We start from the raw sequence: 23,051 nt of genomic DNA on the forward strand, positions 1-23,051 counted from the left end.
CTCAGTGCTTCCTCCAAGTGGTGTTCAACATGGAGGAGGACTGATTCATCAGCTGAGGGGTGGGGGTCAGTAGGTGGTAATCAGCAGGAGGCTTCCTTGCCCATGTTTGACCTGATGTCATGAGACTTCATGGGGTCCAGAGTCAATATTGTGGTCTCCCAGGGCTCCTGTCTGTATACCACAGTGCTGCCACCTCTGCCCTGCCAGTGGGACAGGACATACCCAAGAATGGTGATGGTAGCGACTGGGACATTGTCTGTAAGGTATGATTCCATGAGTATGACTATGTCACGCTGTGCTTGACTAGTCTGTGGGACAGCTCTCCCAACATTGGCACAAGGCTCCAGTTGTTAGGAAAAAGGACATCGCAGGGTCAACAGGGCTGGGTTTGCCATTTTCATTTCTGGTGCCTCGGTCAATGCCAGATGGTCCGTCCGTTTTTATTTGTTATCGACTTTGTAGTGGTTAGATGCAACCGAGTGGTTTGCTAGACCATTTAAGACTTAGCCACATTACTGTGGGTCTGGAGTCACATGTAGGCCAGACCAGCTAAGAATAGCAGATTTCCTTCCCTATGGGACATTAGTGAACTAGATGGGTTTTTACAACAATCATTTCATGACCATCATTAGACTAGCTTTTAATTCCAGATTTGCTGTGGTGCAATTCGAACCCATATCCCCAGAGCCATACCCTCGGTCTCTAGGTTATTAGTTCACTGACAATACCACTTCGCCACCACCTCCCCACTGTGAAGGTGGTGTTAAGCCATCTTACTGACAGCTGTCTTACTACGCCATTGCAGACGGCAGTTAAGAATCAACCACACTGAGTCATACAGAGGCCAAACAGGGTAAGGACGGCAAATTTCCTTCACAAAAGGATATTAGTGAACCAGATGGATTTTTATAACATGGTCACCATTACTGAGAATAGCTTTTTATTTCAGATTTATTTATTTAACTGAATCGAAATTCACTAGCTGCATGGTGGAATTTGAACTCACGTCTGCGGATTATTATTGCAGGCCTGCTGGATTACAAGTCCCTCAATATGCTACCATTTTCCAAGAGCTTGCACACATTCCAGAAGTAGCCAGGAATTCTCAGAGGAGGTGGGACCAGGATGCATGCATTTGCCCACCTGAACTTCGTGTCGTCATTTTCAGGTTCAAACAGCCCGGCCTCTTGCCCCTGGAGCATCCCAATCCTTTTGCTATTTAATAGCCAGAGATGGTTTCTGTTTCCAGTTTAAATTTTAATAAAGGGGAGGGAAAAGGCTCAGTCAATCATGCATGTCCTCCGGGTCATTGCCGGTACAATTGTTCAATATTCTATTATAAGGTCTACAGACATATAAATTTCAGAAAATGAAGAGGACTAAAATAGATGGCATACTGTAATATATCTTGAATTAAATTGACAGTAACAGGCTGTTTATTTGAGCTGCAGTTGTTGATGCATTAGAGTAGCTTAGTCCTGGATCAAATACAGAAAATGCTGGAAATACTCAACAGGTCAGGCAGCATCTGTGGAGAGAGAAACAGAGTTCATGTTTCAGGTCAGTGACCTTTCATCAGAACTGGAACAGCTGGTTATGTAATTGGTTGGCCACAGAAAGTTTTCCTCAGGAGAGGGGAAAAAAACCCTTGTAGCTGGGAAAGCTTAAGTCTGTCTGTCTTTTCCAAACACTGGCCCAATGAGGCAAATCACATTACTCGCACATGAGATCATGGAGATGGAAATGGCACCTGGCTGTTTCACAACTGTCCCTCCTTCTTCACTGGTTGCGACAGAAACTTCTTTACAGCAAAGATTACCAACAGTTGCTTTCCAGCAACACTTTCATTTAGTGACCCTGCTGCATCCTCCACTAAGTACAAGTGTACCTCGCATATTACCATGGTGTTGCTGTGTTCCTTTAAATCAAAAAAGAGAAAGCATTATGCTTGGCTTCTTTGAAGTGAAATTCTGGATAATAAATAGAACAGTATTATAATTACCACACAAAGTGATATTGTGATTAGTTTGACTGCATTTCGCCAGCTTTAGCAGCCTGTTTCCAAGATACTGTCACAAAGGGATACAGGAGTGTAGTGGTTATGTTGCTGGGATAATAATCCAGAGAACGTAAGATCATATCATGCCACGACAGCTTGAGGTTTTGAATTCATGTTAATTAAAAGCTGGTATCTTTCAAATTGTTGTAAAACCTCAGCTGATACACTGTTGTCCTTTAGGGTAGGAAACCTGCCATCCTTGCTTGTCCAGGCTTATTATGTGACTCCAGTCCCACATAAACATGGTTGATTCTTAACTGCCCTCTGATGTGACCTAGCAAGCCACTCAGTTTATCAAAATCAGGACAATAAATGCCAACCTTGTCAGCAATGTCTATGTCCAAGAAATTGAATATATTTTAAAATGTGAATTTCCAATAAAGGACCCAGTTTGGGGGCACGGCCAGCGTGGGTGTGTCCGTTTAAAATGGCCAACTCCGTCAGATGGCAAATGGATAGTCACAGCTTGCTGAACTTCCTCTGATGGGCGAGCTACTCAGACCCATTGTTGGCTGGAAAAAAGGTGCTACTTCTCCCGCTGAATGTTTACATTACTGTTAAGGAACGATGTAGGCAGAATCCATAGGCCCAATTTGAATCCTTCTTGCCTGGCAGTTTAAAATGGTCATTGGATGCTTCCCACTCAATTCCTGGTGCATTCAGTCAGAGAAGGGGAGTTCAGAAGAGCAGGGGAGTCCTCCTGGGAGGCCTGGTCAATTTTATCTGGGCATGACCTCAGTGGTGTTTGTAGGGGGGTTGGGGGGTGGGGTGGTGGAGGGTTGCCTTGCTGGGTGCAAATGGGTTGACACATTTCCTATATTAGAAAAGTGACTAAACTTCAAAATGTACTTCCTTGGCTGTAAATCACTTCAGGGCGTACTTGTATAAATGCAAATTTGTTCTTCATGTTAGTTTTACATTTAACACTTTTCCTCCTCTCCTGGCTCATACTGGGCCATGAAGTCAAGGAGCACTGCAGGCTGTGGTACCTCACCAAAATGAGCTTGGGCAGTGAGCGTTAGCAACATACTGCTTGATCATAGAGGAATCAGAGCTGAACCTGCCCCGCTTCTGTCTGACTCCCACACTTTTCAGAAGTCTCTAGAGAACAATCAAGAGCAGAAATCTTGATTCATTTTCTCCCCCTCTTAATCCAGGTGTACTGAGGGAGGAATGTAGGCCAAGACACACGGACAACTCTCCTACTCTTCCTCAAGAAGTGCCATAGGATATTTTACATCCAGCTAAGAGGTCAGAAGGGGCGTTGGTTTAACATCACATCACATCTGAAAGACCGCACCTCTATTGTTGCAGCACTCCCGCAGTATAGCACAAGTGTCAGCCCAGTTTATGTGCTCAAAGTTACTAGAGTGGGACTTGAACTCATAACCTCTGACTCAGAGGCAAGGGTGATCCCTTTACTTAATCTCTAGCTCTTGCACTTCTATTCACAACTTATTACCTTCGGGACTGCACAATTTCAATTATTCCCTTTCTGGGGCTGAGAGGTTGAGTGGCATTGCAGCAACATAAGTCTCAAAAACAACAACTTGTACTTATATAGTGCCTTCAACAAAATAAAACATCCAAGTCGCTTCACGGGGCATTCTAAAACAAAATATGGCACCAAGCCACATAAGAAGATATTAGGGCGGATGACCAAAAGCTTGGTCAAAGAGGTAGGTTTAAAGGAGTGTTTTAAAGGAGGAAAGTGAGGAAGAGAGGTGGAGAGGTTTAGGGAGGGAATTCCAGAGCTTAGGGTCTAGGCAACTGAAAGCACGGCCTCTGAAGGTGGAGCAATTAAAATTGGGCATGCTCGAGAGGCTGGAATTAGAGGAGCACAGATATCTCAAAGGGTGATAGGGCTAGAGGAGGTTACCAAGATGGGGAGAGACAAGGCCATAGAGAGATTTGAAAAGAAGAAAGAGAACTTTAACATCAAAGTGTTGCTTAACCAGGAGTCAATGTCGGTCAGTGAGCACAGGAGTGATAGATGAACAGGACTTGGTCCAAGTTAGGACACAGGCAACAGAGTTTTGGATAACACCAAGTTTACAGAGGTCCAAATGTGGGCAGTCGCCAGGGGTGGATTGGAATAGTAGAGTTTATAGGTTACAAAGGCACGGATGATAGTTGCTGCAGCAAATAAGCTGAGGCCGGGCGGAAACAGGCAATGCTACAGAGGTTGAAATAGGCAGTCTTAGTGTTGGTGCAGATATGTGTTTGGAAGCCCATCCGGAGATCAAAAATGATACCAAGTTTGTGAACAGTCTGGTTCAGCCTCAAAAACTTTCTGCGGTAGAGATAAAGTCGATGGCTAGGTAATGGAGTTTGTGACAGGGACTGAAGACAATGACTTCAGTCTTCCCAATATTTAATCAAAGGAAATTTCTCCTCATCCAGTACTGGATGTCGGACAAGCAGTCTGACAATTTAGAGTCAGTGGAGGGATTGAGAGAGGTGGTGGTGGTGTGGTAGAGCTGGGTGTCGGCAAAGTACACGTGGACACGTGGAACCTGGTGCTGTGTTTTCAGATGATGGCGCCAAGATCAGCATGTAGATGAGAAATTGGAGGAAGCCAAGTTTAGATCCTCGGGGGACACCAGAGGTAAATGCAGAGGAGCAGAACAGAAGCCATTGCAGGTAATTCTCTGGCTGCAATTAGATAGACAAGAATGGAACCAGGTGAGTGCCGTCCCACCCAGCTGGACAATGGTGGAGAAGTGTTAAACATTAAAAGGGTCCTTACATTGTTAAATACCAGTCCTATCCATCAGCGGTGAGTTTAATTTGTAATTAATGTGCAAATGCAGCCATTTCTTGACACTTACATGCAGGTTGAAGCCAAGCTGCCGATTTCACAGGGTTAACGATGGAGCAGTACAAATCGTCCAACAATTTGTGGCGATTCTCAACTCAGAAACAGAGAGCCATACAGCACAGAAGGAGGCTATTCTGCCCATTGTGCCTGTACTGGCTCTTTGAAAGAACTATCCAATTAGTCCCATTCCCGTACTCTTCCCCTGGAGCCCTGTAACTGTTTCCTCTTCACACAACCTATCTCTTCCTCGCCTCAAATTGTGTGGGTTATTTAGACACTAATAACGGCAGCCCCATTAAACTTGTCGTTATTTTCGCAGCAAATTCTGGGGGATTATTATTATTTCAGTTGCTCTAAGTAAGTAACAGTCTTAGATAGCTGACAGTGATGTTCAAAAATCAAGAGAGCAGGGGGATGCATAATCGAGGCAAGGTCTTCTCAGGTGGTCTTGGGACAGTGTGTGAAAGCTTTCAGAAGGCTCCAACACAGAAACTCTGACACCCACTGGTGTACTGGACCTGGGCAAGTGTACAAGCAGGCCAGGTGTAGGGAAGAAGATGAAATAAAGTAGCAAGTTTAATCACAAAATCCCATCTCAACGCTTGCGTACATAGAAGACGTGTTCCTTTTCGGGGTGTGAGGGAATGTGAACCTATAAATGTGTGTAAATTTTTTATCTCTCTCTCCCCTTAGTCACACAGAACATTCCTGTTTGCTGACGCTGGCTACTCCAGCCTCAGTGCAGAACGCAGCTAGAACGTGTGGGGCGTGTGTGAAAGTCTTCATCAGGACCGGAGCGAGCAGCAAGTCTTCCCATCCAGCCTCCTCCCCTTTCAAAAAAAAAATCGACAACCAACATATACAGATGTTAAGCAGGAGAAAGAGGAAAACACCCTCCTTAATCCCAGAAGCACAACTTTAAAAAAAAGTGCATAATTTAATCCAAAATTGAGAAGAAATCTTGAGCTCCATTCTGGCGACCCAGAATTATCTGATAACAGAACCGGTTTGACTGGCTCTGCTCGCTCGCACTGCTGTCAATCCCAGAGCTGGGGGTCTGAGCAACGTTCTATAATACTGCATATTTTTTTTTTAAAAAAGCACATTTCTACTTAAGCTACAATATTGCCAACAACAACTATTTATTTTACTCTCAAGGATACAGCCGAGTTGCCATTTGGTGAGTTTTCAGTTTTTAAAAAAAATTATGGAAATATTAAAACGATGAGATAGATGACGAAATGCATTATTCATCTGTTCGTTTGTTTTTCTGTCTTGCTTTGTGAGTATTTTATTCTATAACGTTAAAAATAGCCATGCAGATATACAGGGGCCAACCCCCGCAGGGAAATTATTCTTTCGATTTGTATTAATTTGTTATGAATAATTGTCTTTTGTAAAAACCAAACGTAATTCTTCTTTTGGCATACGTGCTGGGATTTTCAACTGCCGATTCTTTAATATTCAAATACGTTTTTTTTTTGCGAAAACTTTTGCGAAGAGCAGACAATGAAACGGTCCAAGCCTGCATTCATGCTGCAAAAAAAAACCCCTTCAGTCTAGCCTGTGAGCGACAATTGAGTATAGACTCGGGGATGGTCTGGTTATTTTCTGTTCAAAAATAGGTGAGGGTGTGTATGGAGTATTCTGTAAATGGTGAACGGAAGCTGTTCCTCCCCGTTCCCAGATTTATATCGCGTGGATATCCAAACAAAAAGTCTTGTAGGAGAATTTTTTAAGGCTTATTGAGAGAGCAGTTTGTGTGGCGTGAAGGGAGACCCCACTCCATTCCGACAGCAGGAGTGGTGCCTTCCTGATCCAATCAGTCGGTTTATTGCCAGGGGCTCCAAGTCTAAAAGCATTGCTATGGATTCCCCATGCAATCTCTGTGAACCTGCCCACCCCAAACCAGGTCCGTCAACTAAAGAGTTTCCAGACCGCAATCCAACAATTACAATGTCAGCTATTAAAAGTTATGCAGGAGGTTAGACTTGTGATTTGCTTTGACTGGGTTCTGTGTATTTCTCTGAGTAGAAAGTCACTGAAGGGATGATTGTGTGTGTGTGTGTGCTGTGAGGGGAGTGGGGTTTTCAACAGTCTGACTTAAACTAGCAAGCTGTAAATCTAACTCCCTCAGAATCCCCTGTGGTTACAGGCCGGCGCACATTTTAAATCACTGTTGAGAGTGCGGAACGTCATATCTGAGAGCGTTTAAATACGTACGCGGTCGGTAGATCGGACTCAGCCGTTTTTTGTAACTGGTCGAGAACTCCATGTGATGTCCAGCCCGAGCGGCCCGACAGATCTTTCCCATGGGCCTCTCAAACAGTCAAACCCCAGAGTCAGCTCAGAACTCCGACTTTTGTGTTCCTCTGAAACTACATTACAGCAACTGATAGTATTATTGATCCCTCAGAACAACGAAGTGATGGACTGACTGCCCTAAGGCAAATGTCTAAACCTTTGGTCATTGGGTAGATACTTCATAGAATCATAGAAAGTTTAAGGCACAGAAAGAGGCCACTTGGCCTGTGTCTGTGACAGCTGAAAAATGATCCACCTATTCTAATCCCAACTTCCAGCATTTGGTCTGTAGCCCTGCAGTTTACAGCACTTGGGGTGCATATCCAGACTCCTTTTGAATGAGTTGAGGATTTCTGCCTCAACTACCCTTTCAGGCACTGAGTTCCTGACCCCCACCACCCTCGGGGTGAAATTTTTTTTCCTCAACTCCCCTCTGATTTTTCTACCAATCACTGTAAATCCATGCCCCCTCATCACTGACATCTCTGCTAAGGTAAATAGGCCCTTCACCTCCACTCTATCCAGGCCCCTCAAAATGTTGTACATTTCAATCAGAATCTCCCCTCAGCCTTCTCTGTTCCAAGGAGAACAACCCCAGCCTATCCAATATTTTCTCATAGTTACATTTTTCCAATCCTGGCAACATCCTCGTAAATCTCCTTTGTATCCTCTCTCATGAATTACATCATTTCTGTAATGAGGTGACCAGAACGGCACACAGTAACCAAGTTGTGGCCTAACCAATGAGTTATACAGTTCTAGCATAACCCCCTTGCTCTTATATTCTATACCTTGACTAATAAAGGTATGGCTTCTTAACCACCTTATCGTCCTGTCCTGCTACTGTCAGGGATCTGTGGACATTCACTCCAAGGTCCCTCACTTCCTCTACACTTCTTAGTATTTTCCCATTAATCGTGTATTCCTTTGCCTTGTTTGACCTCCCCAAATGCATCACCTCACACTTCTCCAGGTTGAATTCTATTTGCCACTTTTCTGCCCATCTGACAGACCATCAATATCTTCCTACAGCTATCCTCCTTGCTATCTACCACACGGCCAATCTTTGTGTTGTCTGCAAACTTCTTGATCATGCCCTCTAGATTTACAGACAATCGTTAATATATAACACAAAAAGCAGGGAACCCAGTCCTGAACCCTGCAGAACGCCATTGGAAACAGTCACAAAAACACCCGTCAACAATTACCCTTTGTTTCCTGCCACTGAGCCAATTTTGTATCCACCTTGCTGCATTTCCCTGGATCCCGTGAGATCTTATTTTTGTAACCAGTCTGCCATGTGGGACCTTGTCAAAAGCCTTCCTAAAATCCATGTAGACCACATCAACCACACTACCCTCATCTATCTTCCTTGTTACTTCTTCAAAAATTTCAATTAAGTTGGTCAGAGAAGATCTTCCCTTAAAAAATCCATGCTGACTATCCTTGATTAACCTGAGCCTTTCTAAGCGACAGTTTATCCTGTCTCTCAGAAAAGATTCCAATAATTTTCCCACTACTGAGGTTAGCCTGACCGGCCTGTAATTATTCGGTCTATCCCTTGCTCCCTTTTTAAACAGAGGTACAACGTTAGCAGTTCTCCAATCCTCCAGCACCACACCTGTATGTTGGTCAGACCCTCTGCTATTTCCTCTCTTGTTTCTTTTAACAGCCTAGTATACATTTCATCCAGCCCTGGTGATTTATCAACTTTCAAGGATGCTAATCCCATTAATACGTCCTCTCTCCCTATGTTTATCACAGCCAATACTTCACACCCCTCTTCCTTAACTACAATATCTGCATCATCCCCCTCTTTTGTGAAGACAGATGCAAAGTATTCATTAAAAACAATAGCAGCGTCTTCTGTCCCTACACATAGGTTACCTTTTTGGTCTTTTATGGGACCTACTCTCTCCTTATTTATCCCCTTACTCTTAAAGTATTGATAAAACAACCTTGATTTTGCTTGCCAGTATTCTTTCATGCCCTCTCTTTGCTTTCCTAATTTCTTTTGATTTCACCGCTCCACTTTCTATACTCCTCTAGGCTTTCTGTAGTACTGAGTTCTCAGTGTCAGACATAAGCTTTCCTTTTCTGCCTTATCGTACCCTGTAAACTCCTTGACATCCATGGGGCTCTAGATTTGGCCGTCTCACTCTTTTTCTTTGTGGGAACATGTTTACTCTGAACCACCTGAATCTCCCCTTTGAATGCCTCCCACTGTTCCGACACTGATTTACCTTCAAGTAGCTGTTTCCAGTCCACTTTTGCAAAATCACTCCTCGGTCTGGTAAAATTGGCCTTGCCCCAATTGAGAACTGTAACTCCTGTTCTGTCTCTGTCCTTTTCCATAAATATGTTAAAACTGACTGAATTATGGTCACTAACACCAAAATGCTCTCCCACTGCCACTCCTTCCACTTACCCATCTTCATTTCCTAAAACTAAGTGTAAAACTGTTGGACTTGCTACATACTGTCCAAAAAAGTTCTCCTGAATGCACCTCAAGAATTCTGCTCCCTCAATTCCTTTCACACTAAAACTATCCCAGTTAATATTGGGGTAGTTAAAATCCCCTACTATTACTGCCCTATTGTTCTTGCACTTCTCAGAGATTTTCCTTCATATCTGCTCTTCTATCTCCCTCTGACTGTTTGGGGGTCTATAGTACATCCCCAGCTGTGTGATTACCCCTTTTTTGTTCCTTAGTTCAATCCATATGGCCTCATTTGATGAACCTTCCAACATATCATCCCTCCTCACAGCTGTAATAGTTTATTTGACCAAATTTGCCACTCCCCCTCCTTTCTTATCCCCCTCCCTATCTCATCTGAAAACCCTGTAACCAGGAACATTGAGCAGCCATTCCTGTCCCTCCTTAAGCCATGTTTCTGTAATAGCTATGATATCATACTGCTACGTGTCTATCTGTGCCCTCAGCTCATCTGCTTTATTTGCTATACTCCTTGCATTGTAATAGATACCCTTGAGCACTGCCAAACTCTTTTTATTATTTTCTAACCTTGTTTCCCTTTGTCTTTCAGACTCATCCATTAATTTTCTCCCTTCCATTTTCATTTCTGATTTTGTCCCAACTGAGTCTACCCTCAGGTCCCCACCCCCCTGCCAAACTAGTTTAAACCCTCCCCAACAGCACTAGCAAAACGTCCCGCAAGGAACTCAGTCCCTGCTCTGTTCAGGTGCAAGCCGTCCGGCCTGTCCAGGTCCCATCTCACCCAGAGCCGGTCCCAATGTCCCAGGAATCTAAAGCCTTCCCTCCTGCATCATTTTTCCAGCTATGCATTCATCTGTCTTATTCTTTTATTTATATACTCACTTGCACGTGGCACTGGGAGTAATCTGGAGATTACTACTTTTGAGGTCCTGCTTGCTAATTCCTTAACTAGCTCCCGAAATTCTGACTGCAGGACCGTATCCCTCTTTCTACCTATGTCGTTGGTTCTGATGTGTACCACGACTGTTTGCCGTTCACCCTCCCTCTTCAGGATGCTCTGCAGCCGCTCAGTGACATCCTTGACCCTGGCACCAGGGAGGCAACATACCATGCTGGATTCACGTCTGTGGCCACAGAAATGCCTGTCTGTTCCCCTGAATAATGAATCGCCTATCACTATGGCTCTTTCAGTTTTCTCTGTACCTCCCTGTGCAGCAGAGCCACCCGTGGTATCGTGGACTTGGCTCTGGCTGCACTCCCCAGGTGGAGTATCGCTTTCCTCAGTATTCAGAACTGAATACCTGTTGGAGAGTGAGATGCAGTCAGGGGTCTCTTGCACTACCTGCCTGATTCTTTTTGACTGCCTGGTGGTCACCCATTCCCTCTCTCCCTACATACTCTTAAGCTGTGGGGTGACTATATCTATAAAGGTGCTATCCACGTAGCTCTCATCCTCATGAATGCAACTCTGTCGCCAGCTAACGCTCAAGTTCCAAATCCCGGAGGTCAAGCTGCCGCAGTTGACAACGCTTTTTTCCCAAATGGTACTCGAGGAGACGGGAAGTCTCCTGGAGCTCCCACATAGCACAGGAGTTGCATTCTCGAGGTTGAAGCACCCCTGCCATTCCTTTATTTATTAGTTGACCCTTTGTTACTGCTAAAAAAAACCTTACCAATAATACAACACCTTAGAATTATTAATAAAACCTTACTAGTACTGAAAATTCCTACTAAAATTCATTAGGGCGGCACAGTGGCGCAGTGGTTAGCACCGCAGCCTCACAGCTCCAGGGACCCGGGTTCGATTCCGGGTACTGCCTGTGTGGAGTTTGCAAGTTCTCCCTGTGTCTGCGTGGGTTTTCTCCGGGTGCTCCGGTTTCCTCCCACAAGCCAAAAGACTTGCAGGTTGATAGGTAAATTGGCCATTATAAATTGTCACTAGTATAGGTAGGTGGTAGGGAAATATAGGGACAGGTGGGGATGTTTGGTAGGAATATGGGATTAGTGTAGGATTAGTATAAATGGGTGGTTGATGTTCGGCACAGACTCGGTGGGCCGAAGGGCCTGTTTCAGTGCTGTATCTCTAATCTAATCTAATTACAGTTCACTAGTTAAAAGTTATACTTTTCTTGATTACACAGATATGTAGACCTTCCTACTGATAATATACCTTACCAATGCTAATAAAGCTCGCCAATTCTAATAAACCTTACCACTATTAGTAAACCTTACAAATGCTGATAAACGCTAATAATACTTAATACAGCTTATGTATTAAGTTGTCTGAATTATAGTGAATACACTCCCTGCTGGTCTTTCTCTTTCCCTCTGTTATAAATTATAAAATCTGCTTTAGCTTTTGGTTTATATAATACTGAATCGATCAAGTCTTATTTTATATTTGATTGATTGAGATTAAGTTAAATTAAAAGCTTACCTGTATACTCACCCCTGCTGCTTTCTGTTTCCCTGCTCTCTCTTTCGACTGTGCCGTCACTGTAAAGTCACTTTCCAATATTTCCCCTGCTATGTTCCCACCGTGCTCCCTCTTTCTCTGTCTCTCTCTCTCTGGTCTCCGATTGTCTTTTGCCGTGCTTTTTAAAGCTCTACTCCTGTCGTGCTCTCCCTCTCTCTGGTCTCCGGCTTTCCTTTAGGCGTGCTTTTTAAAGCTCTGCTCCCACCATGCTCCCTCTCTGTCTCTGACTCTCTCCAGAGCTCTTAACTTGGATGACTGGAGAGCTAGATTTTTTAAATTCATTCCTGGGATGTGGGCTTCACTGGCTAGTCCAACATTTATTTCCCATTTCTAATTGCCCTTGAGAAGGTGGTGGTGAGCTGCCTTCTTGAACCGCTGCAGTCCATGTGGGATAGGTACACCCACAGTGCTGCTGGGAAGGGAGTTCCAGGATTTTGACCCAGCGACAGTGAAGGAACGGCAATACACTTCCAAGTCAAGATGGTGTGTGGCTTGGAGGGGAACTTTCAGGTGGTGGTGTTCCCATGCATCTGCAGACCCTGTCCCTCTAGGTAGGTGATGGAGGTTGCAGGTTTGGAAGGTGCTGTCTAAGGAGCCTTGATGCGTTGCTGCAATGCCTCTTGTTGATGGTACACACTGCTGCCACTGTGCGTCGATGATGGAGGGAGTGAATATTTGTGGATGGGGTGCCAATCAAGCGGGCTGCTTTGTCCTGGATGGTGTCGAACCTCTTGAGTGTTGTTCAAGCTGCACCCATCCAGGCAACTGGAGAGTGTTCCCATCACACTCCTGACTTGTGCCTTGTAGATGGTGGACAGGCTCTGGGGAGTCAGGAGGTGAGTTACTCGCCACAGGATGCCTAGCCTCTGACCTGCTCTTGTCGCCACGGTATTTATGTGGCTACTCCAGTTCAGTTTCTGGTCAATGGTAACCCCTAGGATGTTGATAGTGGGGGATTCAGCGATGGTAATGCCATTGAATGTCAAGGGGAGATGGTTAGATTATCTCTTGTTGGAGATGGTCATTGCCCGGCACTTGTGTGGCGCGAATTTTACTTGCCACTTATCAGCGCAAGCCTAGATATTGTCCAGGTCTTTCTGCATTCTTCACGGACTGCTTCAGTGCCTGAGGAGTTGCGAATGGTGCTGAACATTGTGCAATCATCAGCGAACATCCCCACTTCTGACCTTATGATTGAAGGAAGGTCATTGATGAAGCAGCTGAAGATGGTTTGACCGAAGACACTACCCTGAGAAACTCCTGCAGCAATGTGCTGGAGCTGAGATGATTGACCTCCAACAACCACAACCATCTTCCTTTGTGCTAGGTACGACTCTAACCAACTGAGAGATTTTTCCCTGATTCCCATTGACTCCAGTTTTCCCAGGGCTCCTTGATGCCATAATCCGTCAAATGCTGCCTTGATGTCAAGGGCAGTCACTCTCATCTCACCTCCTGAGTTCAGCTCTTTTGTCCATATTTGAACCAAGGCTGTCATGAGGTCAGGAGCTGAGTGGCCCTGGCAGAACCCAAACTGACCGTCACTGAGCAGATTAATGCTAAGCAAGTGCTACTTGATAGCACTGTCGATGACACCTTCCATCACTTTACCGATGATCGAAAGTAGACTGATGAGGGGGTAATTGGCCGGGTTGGATTTGTTCTGCTTGTTGTGTACAGGACATACCTGGGCAATTTTCCACATTGCAGGGTAGGTGCCAGTGTTGTGGCTGTACTGGAACAGCTTGGCTAGGGGCACGGCAAGTTCTGGAGCACAGGTCTTCAGTACTATTGCCGGAATATTGTCCAGTACCTTCAGTCGTTACTTGATATCACACGGGGTGAATCGAAGACTGGCATCTGTGATGCTGAGGACTTCAGGAGGAGGTCGAGAGGGATCATCCACTTGGCACTTCTGGCAGAAGATTGTTGCAATCTGCACAAGATCTGCACAAGTGGAGATATGGTATCACGAGATTAGCAGTTTCTGTTTGTACTATAAGCAGGGATGTTGATGTTTTCTTGCCTTTGCTTTCTGTTTGTCTACAGATTTCATTTTCGAAAATAATTTCTTTTTGGGCTTTGTTGATACCAAAAGTTCCATGACTGTTAAGCTTGTAATTTCCTGTTTCTAGCTTAGAAGCGTCAGTTGTTATCATTGTTTTCCCTGCAGTTTGAAAGCAGCATGAGTGAGAATATTATCAGTAACGTTATACTGAATATCACAATTAGCAGGGACCCAGGTTCCATTTCCCCTCTTGGAAGACTGGCACAGTCTCTTTCTCCAATTGAAAGGTTATGGTAATGCAGAGGTTGTGTTGCTAGACTAGTAGCTTACTCGGCCACTTCAGAGGGCGGTTGAAAAGGGCAGGAGCGAGTCACATGTACCCCAGACCGAGAAAGAATGGAGGATTTTCTTCCCTAAAGAACAGTAATGAACCAGTTGGGATTTTACGATGCTTATGGAGGGGGTTTAAACTAATTTGGCAGTGGGATGGGATACAGAGTGGAGATGCAGTAGGGGTTGATGCACAGTCAAATATAGAAGAGAAACTGAGTCAGTCTGGAAGGCAGAGCAAATATTGACCTCTTACAGCACAAGTGAAAAATGCCAGGCTGCATTGCATCTATTTTAATGCAAGGAGTCTTACTCGTAAGGCAGATGAATTGAGGGCATTGATTAGCACATGGAATTATGATATAATTGCTATCACAGAGACATGGTTGAGGGAGGGACAGGACTGGCAGCTCAGTATTCCAGGGTATAGAATCTTCAGGCGTGACAGGGGAGGGGATAAAAGAGGAGGTGGTATTGCACTGTTGATCAAGGAGTCAATTACTGCAGCAAGGAGGAATGATATCTTAGGAGGTTCCTCAAGTGAGGCCATATGGGTAGAACTTAAAAACAAAAAGGGGGCAGTCAGTTTTCTGAGAGTGTACTACAGGCCTCCAAACAGCCAGGGAGAGATGGAGGAGCAGATATGTAGGCAAATCTCAGAGAGGTGGAAAAATAATAGGGTTATAATAGCAGGGGATTTCAACTTCCCTAATATCAACTGGGATAGTCTTAGTGCAAAAGGCTTAAAGGGGGCAGAATTCTTAAAATGCATACAGGAGAGCTTTTTGAGCCAGTACGTAGATAGTCCTACAAGAGAAGGGGCAATACTAGACCTAATCCTAGGGAATGAAGCTGGACAAGTGGTAGAAGTGGCAGTGTAGGAGCATTTCGGAGATAGTGATCATAACTCTGTAAGATTTAAGGTAGTTATGGAAAAGGACCAAGACGGACTGGAAATAAAGTTACTGAATTGAGGGAAGGCCGATTTCGATTTGATAAAACAGGATCTGGCCAAAGTGGACTGGGAGCAGCTACTTGTAGGAAAGTCTACATCAGACCAGTGGGAGTCATTCAAAGAGGAAATAGTGAGAGTTCAGAGCCAACATGTACCCGTTAAGGTGAAGGGTAGGACCAACAAGTCCAGGGAACCCTGGATGTCAAGGGATATAGAGGATTGCATCAGGAAAAAAAAGGAGGCTTATGGCAGATTCAGAGTGCTGAAAACAGCGGAGGCATTAGAGGAATATAGAAAGTGTAGGGGGTACTTAAAAAGGTAATTAGGAGAGCAAAGAGGGGACATGAAAAAACACTGGCGGGCAAGATAAAGGAAAGTCCTAAGACATTTTATAAGTATATTAAGGGCAAGATGATAAGCATGGAAAGACTAGGGTCCATTAGGGACCAAAGTGGCAATCTGTGTGTGGAGCCGGAGGATACAGGTGAGATTTTAAATCATTACTTTTCATCTGTATTCACTATGGAGAAGGACGATATAAGTGTAGAGATCAGGGAGGGGGATTGTGATATACTTGAACGTTATTAGTATTGAAAGGGAGGAAGTATTAGCTGTTTTAGCGGACTTAAAAGTGGATAAATCCCCAGGCCCAGATGAGATGTATCCCAGACTGTTATGTGAGGCAAGAAAGGAGATTGCAGGGGCTCTAACACAAATTTTTAAATCCTCTTCAGCCACAGGAGAGGTACCAGAGGACTGGAGGACAGTGAATGTGATACCATTATTCAAGAAGGGTAGCAGGGATAAACCAGGTAATTACAGGCTGGTGAGTCTAACATCAATGGTTGGGAAACTATTGGAAAAAATTCTGAGGGACAGGATTAATCTTCACTTGGAGAGGCAGGGATTAATCAGGGATAGTCAGCATGGCTTTGTCAGGGGGAGATCGTGTCTAACTAATTTGATTGAATTTTTTGAGGAGGTGAATAGATGTGTAGATGAGAGTAATGCAGTTGATGTAGTCTACATGGACTTCAGTAAGGCTTTTGATAAGGTCCCGCATGGGAGATTGGTTAAGAAGGTAAGAGCCCATGGGCTCCAGGGCAATTTGGCAAATTGGATCCAAAATTGGCAGGAGGTAGAGGGTGATGGTCGAGGGTTGTTTCTGCGACTGGAAGCTGGGATCTGTGCTGGGACCCTTGCTGTTTGTAGTGTCCATTAATGATTTAGATGTGCATATAGGAGATATGATCAGTAAGTTCGCAGATGACATGAAAATTGGTGGTGTTTTAAATAGTCAGGAGGAAAGCCTTAGATTACAGGACAATATAGATGGGCTGGAAAGATGGGCGGAGCAGTGGCAAATGGATTTTAGTCCTGAGAAGTGTGAGGTGATGCATTTTGGGAGGACTACAAGGCAAGGCAATATACAATCGATGGTAGGACCCGAGGAAGTACAGAAGGTCAGAAGGACCTTGGTGTACTTGACCATAGATCACTGAAGGCAGCAGCACAGGTAGATAAGGTGGTTAGGAAGGCATATCGGATACTTGCCTTTATTAGCCGAGGCATAGAATGTAAGAGCAGGGAGGTTATGATGGAGCTGTTTAATCGCTAGTTAGGCCACAGCTGGAGTACTGTGTACAGTTCAGATCGCCACATTATAGGAAGAATGTGATTGCACTGGAGAGGGGGCAGACGAGATTCACCAGGATGTTGCCTGGGCTAGAACATTTCAGCAATGAAGAGAGACTGAAAAGGCTAGGATTGTTTTTCTTGGAGCAGAGAAGGCTGAGGGGGCAGGGGGGACATGATTGAGGTATACAATTATGAGGGGCATTGATGGGATAGATAGGAAGAGACTTTTTCCCTTAGTGGAGGTGTCAATAACTGGGGGCCATAGATTTAAGGTAAGGGGCAGGAGGTTTAGAGGGGATTTGAGGAAAAAAATTTTCACCCAGAGGGTGGTTGGAATCTGGAACGCACTGCCTGAAGAGGTGGTGGAGGCAGGAACCATCACAACATTTAAGATTTAAGAAGTATTTAGATGAAACGCCATAACATACAAGGCTACGGGCTGAGTGCTGGAAAACGGGTTTAGAATAGATAGGTGCTTGATGGCCGGCACAGACACAATGGGCCGAAGGGCCTGTTTCTGTGTTGTATGACTCCATGACAATCCAAGAATTTCATGGTCACTTTTGCTCGTACTTGCTTTTTATTAAAACTGAATTAAAATCCTCAGACTGCCATGGTGGGATTTGAGCTCAGGTTCGAATGGACTTTCAGGCAGGTCTCTGTTCTAGTAACATAGCCATACCCAAAGCTGGAAAACAAGTGGAGCAAAGGCAGGTAGGGGTGATGAAGCATTGAACATCCAGCAGACAGGATGTCAGGATGGATTGCTCATTGTCACAGGAAGAATTGTTTAAGGTGAGAATGATGATGAATGGACTGGTCGAGATTCAAACTGACAACCTCACTAACCTCGCCCTCCTACCACAGTTAGATTCAAAGGTAGCATTGTGGTGACTATGTTTCTTGGCAACTTTTGAAGAGCGACATGTACTCAGATATATACCTTGTACTCAGCGAGATACACTGTACGGTTACCTTGTTTGATGGAGTCAATTACTTTGTGTTCTGGATGTACCATATGTTACCTTGTACTCTGAGATATACTGTCAATTTACTTTATGAGATATACCGTACAGTTACCTTGTGCTCTGAGATATTGGACTGGATTTTACCTTAGGTGGACCCGCTTCCACCTAGCACGGGGATCTGTCCCGTAAATTACGGGTCCCCGGGCTTTAATTGAGGGAGGAGGTCCCGCCTCAGTGAGCTGCTGGCCAATCAGCGGGCCGGCATCTTAGTCCCAGCAGCGCCACCGGGAGCGGTGGCCACTGCTGGGACTGCAACTCAGCCGGCACTGCCAATAGTCAGCCAAGCTGTGCATGTGGAAATCTGTACTAATGCCAGATTCGTATAGGCTAGTGTCAATTTCTTGGGATACTAGTGCAAACTCACACTGTTAATTTTCCTCAAACTCTGTGAAATTTGTACAAGGAATTACATGTGTCCTGGTAAATGAGTGGAAGACTTTACAAGTCATCACGTGCTTCATGTTCCTGTCATACTGGCCCTGCTAATGGCAAAATGAGTAAAGTGCAAGAAGATATTTTGTGTTGGAGGGTAGGAAAGGTATTTCTGTTCTGCCTGTCCCAAGGTGATAGATGTAATAGAATGTACACAAACAATAAAGGGTTTTCCTTCGATTGTCTTTGATCGCAGTCCAGAAAAAAAGCAGCGTGTGCCGGCTCAGATCAGACCTGTGCTACCTTTTCAACTGGAGCTACCCAGTCTAATCCCGTTTTTCTGAAGTTTCCCTGAATCCTTTTATGTAATTTCCTTTATATGATTAAGTACTTCAATAGCCACTTGTGGTAGGGCATTCTATGTTCTAATAACCCTGTGTGAAAAAAGTTCTATTAAATTCACCCTTCATTTTCCTAATGAACATCTTACATTTAAACTACCTTGACTGGGTATAAAGTGTACAAGTTCAAAGTTTGTGGATGATGCAAACTTGACAATGTAGTAAATAGTGTGGAGGATAGTAGCAAGACTTCAGGAGGAGATAAACGACTGGTGAAATGGGCAGCCACATGGCTGTGCAATTTAATGCTGATAAGTGTGATGTGAACATTTTGGGAGGAATGACATGGAGAGGCATTAGAACCTAAATGGTACTATTTTGAGGAAGCACAAGAGCAGAGGGACCTGGGGTACATATTCACAAGTCTTTGAACATGGCAGGGCAAGTTGATAAAGCGGTTAAGAAAGCTTATGCGATACTTGGCTTTGTAAATAGGAGCATTGAACACAAAACAAAAGTCATGCTAAACCTTTACAAATCATGAGTTAGGCCTCAGCTAGAGTATTGTGTACAGTTGTGGGCACCACACTTTAGGAAGGATGCCGAGGCCTTGGTGAGGTTGCAGAGGAGGTTTATCAGGGTGATACCATGATGAGAGATATCGGAAAGATTGGAGAAGCTGGGACTGTTCTCCTTAGAACAAAGAAGGTTAGGGGGAGATCTAATAAAGGTATTAAAAATTATGAGGGATTTTGATAAAGCAGGTAGGCAGACACTGTTGCCTCTGGCAATTGAATCAGTAACCAGAGGTCATAGATTTAAAATGATTGTCAAAAGAACTAAAGAGGAAATGAAAATTTTCTTCAGAGGGCTGTTAAGGTCGAGAATGCACTAGCTAAGGGAAGTTAATAATGTGAAAAAAGCTGTAGTATGGGACTAAATTGGACTGCTCTTTCAACGTGCTGGGAGCACGGCAGGCTGAATGGTCTCCTCCTGTGCTGGAAGTTTCTATGATCCTAACTTTTTGTCCCTTGTTAGTGATCAGTGGAAATCATGGTTCATTATTTCATCATTGTTGTCTTCTTGGTTTCTAACACAAACGTACCAAACACTATGTGGATGATTGATAAGTTGAATAAGAGAATTACAGGAGAGCTCTTCAATACATGTTGACATACATCAATACATGCTACCTGTTGACCAATCAGGGCTCCAACTACTGTATTACATGCTAGCTTGCATCAATTTCTAGGATGATTTATACCAAACTATTTACATTTTCAGTAGTATGTTAACGAGTCTTCAAGCAGTTAGAACAATATCACAACAATCATCATCATCATTTAGGCTGTGTTCATCCACGCTAGGATGTAGCCTTCCTCATGCCTTTTCTCTGTCCCTTGCTGTTCTCGGCCATGTGGTTCCTAGGTATGACATAACATCTCTTCATCTTCTTCTCGGTCTCCCCCTTTTTCCTGTCCTTGGCTGCCACTCCATTCACCCTTTTGTCCACCTGTTTTCATTTCTTCGAGTAAAATGTCCATCACATATTCATTTGGCTTTTATCTTCTGAATGATACTTAATGAACTTAAATAAAGAGAGTAAAAATATTGGACTGAAAATGTACAAAGGAAATACAAAGCATATGATGAACTTTACGACAGAAGATCCCATACAAATTGAATACCAAGGAATTGAAAAAGTGACTGATTACAAATATCTGGGCCAAATATTAAGGATGGAGGATTGTACAAATGAAAAGTACTGAGTAGGATTAGGGCAGCTCGGAGTTGTTTCAGGAGATAGAGATATTCTGTGTGATAAGAAAATACCACGGGCATTAAGGAGGAGGGTGTATGATGAGTGTGTGCTATGACATACAGGGTGAAATCATGGAGAACTACAAAATATATAGAACAAAAATTGTGTACAGCTCAGAGAGCAATGGAAAGACAAATGTTACACATCTCTAGTTGTGATAAAATCGGGTGTAATGAAATACGCCAGAAAGCTGGTTCATTGCTTGGGGTCCCAACAACTCATAACTTTGAATTTTGATCCCCCTTTACCTTTAGTTTAAAGTGGGAAATGCCCCTATTTTTGAGCCTCTCTTCATAACTATAACCTGCCATTCCTGATATCATTCTAGTGAATGCTTGGTGTACCATTAATCATGATTCTAATGTTTTTCCAAGTCTCCAAGTGTGGCCTAATCAAAATCTTGTACAAATTCAATGTTACTTCCTTACCTTAATTCAACGCTTCCATGTACAAAACCTAGAAACCCATTTGCCTTTTTATGATGTTTTCTATTTTGCGCTTGCATCTTTGAAAGATCTATTTATTGGCACATTTAGACCTCTCTGCTCATGTAGTCTGTGAAGAACCTTACCATTTAGCATATAATTCCTTTCATTGTTCTTTTCCCCAATATGTACTACCTCACATTTCTCTGCACCAAACTGCAATTACCACTTACCGTTCCCCTTTACTAAACTTACGCTTTGCTCCAGAAATAACCTGCATTCTTCCTTGCGGTTTGCCTTGCTCCATAATTTGGTGGTATCAGCAAGCTTCAATATTGTTCTGTCTGTGCCTCAGTCTTAATCGTTTATATATCTGGAAAAAGAGATCCCAGCACAGATCCCTGTCATACCCTCTGTCCGTTCTTTCTTCAACAACTTATTTTCAATTTGTTAATTATAAGATGACAAGATTCTGAGGGGGCTTGACAGGATAGAAACTGAGAGGATATTTCCCTTTTGGGCAAATCTAGAACTGGGGGGCACAGTTTCAGAATAAGGGGTCTCCCATTTAAGACGGAAATGAGGAGGAATTTCTTCTCTCAGAGGGCTGTTAATCTGTGGAATTCTCTTCCCCAGAGAGCTATGGAGGCTGGGTCATTGAATATATTCAAGGCTGAGTTAGACAGATTGTTGAATTTCAGGAGAGTCAAGGGTTATAGGGAACAGGCAGGAAAGTGGCTAAGGTCAGAACAGCCATGATCTTACTGAATGGCAGGGCAGGCTCGAGAAGCCGAATGGCCTACTCCTGCTCCTATTTCTTATGTTTTTAATTACTGAAAATACTAATTAAGTTTAATGGAGGGGCAGTAAATAGAATTATACTTTCTAAAGAAAGAAAAGGGATGTGATTTGGCAGTTTGAGAAGGAACTAAAAAGGAAGCTTTATCTCATTACTATTTGAAGTTTGTTTCTGTCTTTGCAGCATTAATTAAGGATTTGGAAGTCACCATTAGAAGCTTAAAGAAACTGTAGCTGCCTGGAATTTCTAACTTTTATCTCCACTACTATGATTTTGAATATGGCAGACAAAACTTTCCAGAAAAAGATGAAAGCTACTTTATATAAAGTATTGTTAGGTATTACAATCCCTTTGGATTACATCCTTTAAAAAGTACCCAGATGAGCACTTGGCACGTCATAACATTCAAGGCTATGGGCCAAGTGCTGGCAAATGGGATTAGGTAGACAGGTCAGTTGTCTTTAATGCATTGGTGCAGACTCGATGGGCCGAAGGGCCTCTTCTGCACTGTATTATTCTGTGATTCTGTATTACAATAACCCAGAGTGGAATAACATAGGTAAATGTCAGCTTGGCTCAGTTGGTAGCACTCATGTCCCTGAGTTCAGAGGTTGCTCAGGCAGATGTAAATGCTCCGACTATTTGAAGACCTGGAAAATGTTCCTGTGTCCTTGGCCACCCTTCATTCTTCACCATGATCACCAAAACAAATTAACTGCTCATTCATGTTTGTGTTTATTTTATTCATTCTTGAGATGTGTGTGTTGCTGGCTAGGCCAGCATTTATTGCCCAACCCTAATTGCCCTTGAGCAGATGGTGGTGAGCCACCCACAACTGAGTGGCTTGCTTGGCCTTTCAGAGGACAGTTAAGTCAACCACATTGCTGTGAATCTGATTCGAAAATAATAAAATTGTGATCTTCTAGTTTATAACTCATTGACCACTTCATCATATCTAAGATGGGATAAGTTACAGGGTGACGGTACATATCACTCTTGGTTATTGTCATATTAGGCCCCCACCTGCCAAGAATGAGGCACATTAATTTTGTCATGAATATTGATTTTAAACTGTTACTGGAGTGAAGAAAGGACTTGTTAAACAGATCATCCGTGGCTGGAAAATACATTTGCATATTAACAGACAGTGATTGGAAGGACAAAGGACCATTACCTGACACATTCAACCCACAATGGACCTTGATCACCAGGTAT

The 23,051-nt window shown here is 43.6% G+C and overlaps 1 protein-coding gene across 1 annotated transcript in view; it reads left to right on the forward strand.

Moving 5' to 3' along the window:
* Positions 1-5,658: 5,658 nt before the first annotated feature.
* rnf24 (ring finger protein 24) overlaps positions 5,659-23,051 on the forward strand; it is a 143,573-nt gene continuing 126,180 nt past the window's right edge. Inside the window, exon 1 of the mRNA XM_068028825.1 lies at positions 5,659-6,060. The gene's annotated coding sequence lies outside the window, so the exon portion shown is untranslated. The remainder of the gene's footprint in view (positions 6,061-23,051) is intronic.

The sequence above is a fragment of the Heterodontus francisci genome, chromosome 1 (genome assembly GCF_036365525.1).
Source record: "Heterodontus francisci isolate sHetFra1 chromosome 1, sHetFra1.hap1, whole genome shotgun sequence".
Classification (NCBI taxonomy): Eukaryota; Metazoa; Chordata; class Chondrichthyes; order Heterodontiformes; family Heterodontidae; genus Heterodontus; species Heterodontus francisci.